The following is an 8,147-nucleotide window of genomic DNA, read 5'->3' on the forward strand; positions in this document are numbered from 1 at the left end:
AGAGCAATCCAGTCAATCCTACTCCTCTGGTCAACCCCCAAACCCCCTAAGAGTTTATTAAAGTACAAGGAAAGAGGATGCCAAGTGAAATAATGGAAGAACTTACAAACTCATCATTACCACACCGAGAGGGGAATGTTTTTCTCATGGCCACACTGAACCAGGCTGATGTCGAGCTAAGTTTCAAACTTCAGGACCTTCACCGGCACTGTGAATGTACAAGCACCAAGTTTGCCAACACCACCAGAATAGGTGGGAAGGCAGGTAGTGAGAATTGCATAAGGAGTCTTCAGAGGCATATGTAAAGGTTAAGTGAATGGGAAAAATCTTGATGGACTGAATATAACATGGGAGAATGAGAGGCTATGCACTTTGGCAGTAAGAGGAGAAGAGCTGGATATTATTTATATGGAGAAAGACTACAACATGGTGCAGTACAGAAGGATTTGTTGCATGAAACTCAAAAAACTAACATCCAAGTGGATAAAAGGAAGGACAAAATGAATCTTGGTCTTCATTTCAAAGAGAAGGAAGTATGGGAAAAAGAAAGGGAGATTTTGCTCAAACTATACAAAGGTACAAGTCAGACTACAGCTGGAAACTGAACAGTTTTGGTTTCCTTTTTGAAGGAAAGATATACTGGGATTGGAGACACTCCAAAGAAGGTTGACTAGGTTGGTCCTAGGTATGGAGAGATTTCTTAAAGGGAGAGGTTTGGATAGATTGGACTTGCACTCATTGGAGTTGAGAAGAATGAGAGGTGACCTTAATGAATCAAACAAAATTTTGTGTGTTTTTTTTGCAGAAAGGTTGTCTCCCTTTGTGGGACAGTCTAGCACTAGCAGGAATAATCTCAGAGTAAGGAGTCACACACTTACAGACAGATGAGGTGGATTTTTGAGGTGGAGAACCAGTGGAATTCCTCATGGGAGGAGGCTGCTGAGGTTATAAAATATATTCAAGGCTGAAATGGACAGATTTTTAGTTAGGAAGGGAACTAAGAGTAAGGGGGGAAAGGGCTGAAGAGTGGAGTTGACAATTAACAGGTCAACCAATGAATGACAAAGCTGATTTGATGGGTCAAATGGTCTACTTCTGCTCCTATCTTTTATGGACAGAGTCCAAGTAAATGATAGCTGGGCATCATTAACTATAAAGCAGTTTTGCTCAAATTGCAAGAAACATGTTCATGCTCCGGCAGAGAAATACAGCTTGTTTTGTTCACTTTGTTGCTTTGGGTGTTTGCAAAGCAGGGGATATTTCACATCGCTTGACAGCTTGTCTGTGAGAGTTGCTTCACCAATGAACAATGATAAGATCACGACCTACACTGGGCATTTAGGAAAGAGTAGCTGTGGCTTAGAGAGTTCTGAGATGCAATGAGGATTAGGGACAGCTGAATTTTGTGGCCTAGTGGTTGAACAGTGATCAGGCATAGAGAATGGTATAGTATACATCCAAGGCGTCGACCCTTCACTTACTTGCCACGAGCACCATGGGTTTCCTCTTATGCTCCTGCTGAAGGGCAACTTCAGACAAACAATACTTTGTTGGGTCAACATCAGGGATATTGGTCCATTCAGGGATATTGGTCCATTCAGGGATATCCAGACAGTTACAAGCTCTTCTGGCTATAGTACTTGGCAGAATCCAGCTGGCATCAGATCAAAGGGTCGCCAAGAGTAGTGGAGCAGGTGTTAATGAGGCAAATTTGGAATGAAATCACAAAAGCTCACTAATCTTCCATGGAATTTGACAACAACGACATGCATTTCAGAGACAGTAGGATCTACCAATGCTGGAATCTGAGATAACAAGGTGCAGAGGTAGATGAACACAGCAGGCTAGGTGGTATCAGAGGAGCAGTAAAGCTGACATTTCAGGTTTGGACCGTTCTTCAGACATGGGGGGAGGGGGCTCTGAAATAAAGAGAGAGGAGAAGGTGATGATAGAAGGTGGACAGAGGAGCAGATCAGTGAAGAGAAGACGGACAGGTCAAGGTGGTGTGTTTGAAGGCAGTACAGGTGAGTGTAGGTAGAGAGTTGGGGTGGGGGTTGGTCAGTGATGGGGGAGGGGCGGCTAAGTGGGAGGGAAGACAGACAGATCAAGGAAGTGGGGATGAGATGGGCTGGTCTTGGGTTGGGGTTATGGATGGGGAGATTTTGAAGCTTGTAAAGTCCACATTGATACCAATGGGCTGCAGGCGGAGTATGAGGTGCTGTTCCTCCAGCCTTCGGGTGATGTCATTTTGGCAATGGAGGCGGCCCAGGATGGACATGTAGTCCAAGGAGTGAGAGGGGGAGTTGAAGTGGTTCACGACTGGGAGGTGTTGTCGTTTGTCATGAACTGAACGTAGGTACTCCACAAAGCGGTCTCCAAGCCTGCATTTCAGAGCACGTTTGTCATTCCAACTTGCTTGTGTCTCTATCTAGTGAAAGGTCCTGGAACGTTGGTCTTTATTTCAAAAGGGAAGGAAGTACAGAAAAGAGGAAGATCTTGCTAAAACAATACAAGGCATAAGTCAGACCACAGCTGGACACTGAACAGTTTTGGTTCCCTTTTCTAAGGAGATATACTCGAATTGGAAGTACTCCAAAAGGTGGTTCATCAGGTCAATCCTGGCGATGGAAAAGTTTTCTTAAGGGGAGAGGTTTGAGTAGGTTGGAACCCATCAGATGAGGCAAGCTCATTCCTGTTGTATTCTGTACCTGAATGCCCTGCTAAAACATGTTGTCGAGTCTGAGGAACAATTAACCTCTTATTTAAATACTTAAACACTTAAAAATCCAACACTTACCAACTGAGTCCCATGTAAAACTAATGTTAAACTTCATATGCATTAAGTTGAACAGTCCCAACAAGTATACACAGATTCTTTTGTATTTCAGATCTGTTGCTGGTATCTTAATTTGCACAAAATTCTGACAATTTGTCACGTGTTCCTTGACCCGCACTGACTCCCAGTCTGAGTATGTCTATTTCAAAGTTATCATTTTCATTTTCAAATCGTTCCATGAACTCGACATCCCTTGCTGAAACCTCTTTCCACCTTACAACGTTCCAAAATCATTGCGTTTCTCCAAATCTGGCCTCCTGGACATTCCGAAACCATTGGTCTTTAGCTGCTTAGGGTCCTAGCACTTGAACTCTCTCCCTGTCTCCCTTTGTCATTAAGAGGACCCTTCAGACCCTCGTCATGGCAAGTGTTCTGGCACTTCTTTTTCCATACACGGCAAAGTCTTAAATAACAAAACATGGAGCTGGAGGAACACAGCAGGCCAGGCAGCATCAGAGGAGCAGGAAAGCTGATGTTTTGGGTCGGGAGCCTTGTTCAGAAAAAATTTTTGCCTGGCCTGCTGTGTTCTTCTTGCTCCACACTAACCTCTGACTCCAGCATCAGCAATTCTTACTATTGCAAAGTCTTAAATGTTTCTTAATAACATCCCTGCGAAATAATGTAGGACAATGTTAAAAATGCTTCATTAATGCAAGGTGCTATTGTCCGAGTAAACATTTGACCGTCAGTTATGACTGATTTTGAATCGGCATCAAACTTCTCTTTGGAAGCTATTTTTATTTTGTACAGTCCTGCGGCAAATTATTGCTCCAATGGTAAATTAAAACTCCCAAGTAGCACCTCCAATCACAAGTACCTGAACTATAACAGAGGAATGGTATCCCTGTATTAGGATATAAAATGCAACTGCTGAAAGGTCCAGTATAACACAAAAATCAAGATTTAGAAGATGGACAGAACCAATTTAATAACATACATTAAATTAGTACGTAAGAATCTGTACCCAGGTACCTTTCCACCTGAGATGGTGCCTAAGTGGCAACTTGTAAACTTTTCACTGTACTTAAAGCCAATTCCAAGACTCCGATTCCAAATTCAAGGAAACAGAGCATTAAAATGTACTTCGCGAGATGAAGCAGGAAATTTTTTTAAAGGCTCAAAACAGCAGAAATCGAATATTCTAGGGTAGTTAGCATTTGAAAGTGATTGATGAATTAACATTTTGGAAAGGCCTGAAGTTGCACATAAAGCAATCTTTTAGAGATTTACTGAACTATTTCCAGTACAGCCTTTTTTTTTTAAAAAAAAGCCTTTCCCATTTATCCAGACAATAAACCAGCCCAGAAAGGAAAATCTCCCATCTGATCTCTAGTTGGAAACTTGTAACCAGCCTCAACACTTTCACACAGAGGGAAATTTTAATCAATTATAATACTGTTTGTTTCCAAACACAGAAAAAGAACATACCTGCAAGGATGATCGAGGCAGAAATGCTCATAACATTTTAATATATTTAAGATAACAGCAAAATACTGTAAAGGTTGGGGATCCGAAATAAAAATAGGAACCACTGGAGAAACCCAGCATAAAATTTTACGGTACAGATTGAAAGTCATTTGGTCCATCATTGTTTTTACTGGCTTCCAGGGGTTACCCAGTACTCAATCTCCACAGCCCTCTAAATTAATCACTTTCAAATACATGTGATAATGGGATAATAAAGTGTGAAGCTGGATGAACACAGCAGGCCAAGCAGCATCTCAGGAGCACAAAAGCTGACGTTTCGGGCCTAGACCCTTCATCAGAGACTTTCAAATACCTATCCAGTTCTATTTCAAACCTCCTTTGGAGTCTGCCTCCACCATTCTCAGTGCATTTTGAATCCTAACAACTCTGAATTAAGTAGTTTCTCCTCATCTCACTCCTCGCTCTCTTGCTAACAATCTCAAATCCCGGGATCCCCTAGCCAGTGACATATTAACTAGTGGAATCATTCATAGTTTTGAACACCTCGGTAAGTTCACCTCAATCTTTTCTGCAAGGAGGAAAAGCACAATTTGTCCAATACTTCCCAGTATCTAAAATCTCTAAATACCATTCTAGTATCATGCTAGTAAATATCCTTTGAACACTCTCCAGGCTTTTAGCATGCTTCCTTAAATGAGGTGCTCAGAACTGAACACAACACTCCAACAGTGGTCTGACCAATGATTTGTAGAGGTGTAACATCACTTCCCTGCTTTTATACTTTACACCTCTATTGGTAAATCCAAGGATCCTATAAGCAAGCTTTCTTAACAACTGTTGCTACTTGGCTGGCCACCTACAGAAAATAATACACTTGAACTTTGAAATCCCTCTGCACCTGGTACTCCCCTCAAAGTTGTACCATTAAACTTGCATTGCCTCGGCATGTTTCTTCCACCAAAATGCATTCTCCCACATTCCTGTGCAATAAAATTCATCTGCCACATGTCTAACCCCCGGCCAACTTATCAATATCAAGTTGCTCAGCATCATCCTCAGTTCTCCCTAGCGCAATATCACCTGTAAATATAGGCATTTTGCCCTCAGCATCCACCTCCAAATCATTAAATATAAATGCATAAAACACATTCATGTGTTTAAATTCCGTTATTTAGTCAGATTAATGATCAGATTTGGAATGACAACCAGATCGTGATTATTAGTTACTTACCAGTATTACTTTGAACAATCAATTTAGTTAAGAACAGGATCTTTACTTCCATTTCCCTAAGCCCAAATCAGACATTTGTCATCGTGCAATAAAATGTTACCCAAGACCCTCTGATCTTGGGCCTGAAAAACTGTTTGGAAAATTTACTTGGCTACCAAGTTGTTGAAATTGGTAAGGAAATACAACAGTTGATTTACACACTAGATGCCACAGACGAGGTGATAAAAATTACTTGATAATTTGTTTTTGACCATCGGACCTATAAGAACTCTCTCATTTTTCCAGTGCTGCAGGATCTTTTATGGCTCTAAGGACAAATAGATCCTCAGTTCAATATCTTAGTCCAATGACAGTATCTACGGCAGTGCAGACTACCTCTAGCACGGTCAGCCTCACTTTTCCATTCAGGTCTTTGGGGTGGAGCTTGAACTCTCAATCTTGTGACTCAGAATTGTCCACTTTGTCAACAAATATTTTCTGATCAATCCATGCAGATCCTATTTTACATGTCTGGAGTAGGTGTGACTTAAACCTGGACCTCCTGGTTCAAACATAGGGACACTGACTCCATTGAACATCCTTCTATTATCACATTGCCAATCTTTCTCAGCTTGAAATGTAGCATTACTCTGAAGGATAAGAAGTCACAAAAAACTGTTTCTAAACACTCGTAGATGAATGAGAAAATGTAGATAACAGCACTTTTATAAAAATCAAGATATAAATTACACGCTAATTTTATCATTTATGGGATACCAACCCAGCATTTATTGTCCATTACATATCATCAAGAAGGTGCTGCGTGCCAGTCTCTTGTACCACTGTAGAACCCAAGCCATGAGGGGAAGAGCTCCAAATACTTGACAGAGTGATGAAAATGTATTGCTGTTTCTTCATAAAGTCAGGGTGGTACATGGGATTATCCAAAAACAGTAGGTCATTCAGACTGTAGGGCTGTTCCACCATTCAATTGGATTATGGCTGATCTGTGGCCTAACTCCACATACCTGCCCTTGGCCCAAATCCCTTAATACCTTTGCTGAACATAAAATAATCTGTCTCAGATTTAAAGCTGATGGAGCATCCTCTGTCATTTGTGGAAGAGCTCCAAACGTCTATCATAGTTTGTGGAAGTGCTTTGTAACAGCTCTCAAACGGTCTGGCCCTAATTCTCAGACTCTGCCCCCTTGTTTCCCAGTGGAAATAATTTATCTTTATGTAATTGTCTTTTCCTGTTAATATTTTGAAGACTTTGATTAGATCACCCCAAACCTTCTAAATTGTTGAGGAAACAGGCCAAAATGTTATAATCTGTCCATATAACTTAACCTCTGAAGTTCAGGTAACATTCTTGTAAAACTATGCTGTACTCCCAAGGCCAACACATCCTTCCTACGGTGGATTACACGGTTGGAAGGGAATTTACAGGTGGTGATGCAGCCAAGCAATTGATACCCTATGCCAGAGATTGAGTGTTCACAAGATTATCGCAGAAACCTTGGCAAGTTTAACAGACAGGTATTTGTATCATATTTGACATTCCTCTGGAGTTTAAAAATGAGTTTATTTTACTAGATTGCATATATACTTTGATGTACATGCACACATACTGTGTAGAAATGTTCGCATAAATTTAGCAGCATATGCTAATATATTGATATTATGGAAGTGTATATTGACACAAATAACCGGAAGGCAAAGTACAGGGCTAATGGTAAGATTCTTGGTAGTGTATATGAGCAGAGAGATCTCGGTGTCCATGTACACAGATCCTTGAAAGTTGCCACCCAGGTTGACAGGGCTGTTAAGAAGGCGTACAGTGTTTTAGCTTTTATTAATAGAGGGATCGAGTTCCAGAACCAAGAGGTTATGGTGAAGCTGTACAAAACTCTGATGCGGCCGCACTTGGAGTATTGTGTACAGTTCTGGTCACCGCATTCTAAGAAGGATGTGGAAGCTTTGGAAATGGTGCAGAGGAGATTTACTAGGATGTTGCCTGGTATGGAGGGAAGGTCTTACGAGGAAAGGCTGAGAGACTTGAGGCTGTTTTCATTCGAGAGAAGAAGGTTGAGAGATGACTTAATTGAAAGATATAAAATAATCAGAGGGTTAGATAGGGTGGATAGGGAGAGCCTTTTCCTAGGATGGTGACGGCGAGCACGAGGGGGCATAGCTTTAAATTGAAGGGTGAAAGATATAGGACAGATGTCAGAGGTAGTTTCTTTACTCAGAGAGTAGCAAGGGAATGGAATGCTTTGCCTGCAACGGTAGTAGATTCGCCAACTTTAGGTACATTTAAGTCGTCATTGGACAAGCATATGGACGTACATGGAATAGTGTAGGTTAGATGGGCTTGAGATCGGTATGACAGGTCGGCACAACATCGAGGGCCAAAGGGCCTGTACTGTGCTGTAATGTTCTATGTTCTAAGTTGCTGCTGTGCAACTTGTCACTGGTGTGCACTGCACTCATTTTGGGCCAATGGCTGAGTGAATAACAGCTTAAGGTGCTGCATGGGATGCTAATCAAGGAGGACTGTCTTCTTGGATGGTGTCAAACTTCTTCACTGCAGTAATAAGAAATCCAGTAACAGAAAGTCGCATACATTGGAGAAAACACTGAACAGACTAAAAGCACGACAGCAGACATTAA

The sequence above is a fragment of the Stegostoma tigrinum genome, chromosome 29 (assembly GCF_030684315.1).
Source record: "Stegostoma tigrinum isolate sSteTig4 chromosome 29, sSteTig4.hap1, whole genome shotgun sequence".
Lineage (NCBI taxonomy): Eukaryota > Metazoa > Chordata > Chondrichthyes > Orectolobiformes > Stegostomatidae > Stegostoma > Stegostoma tigrinum.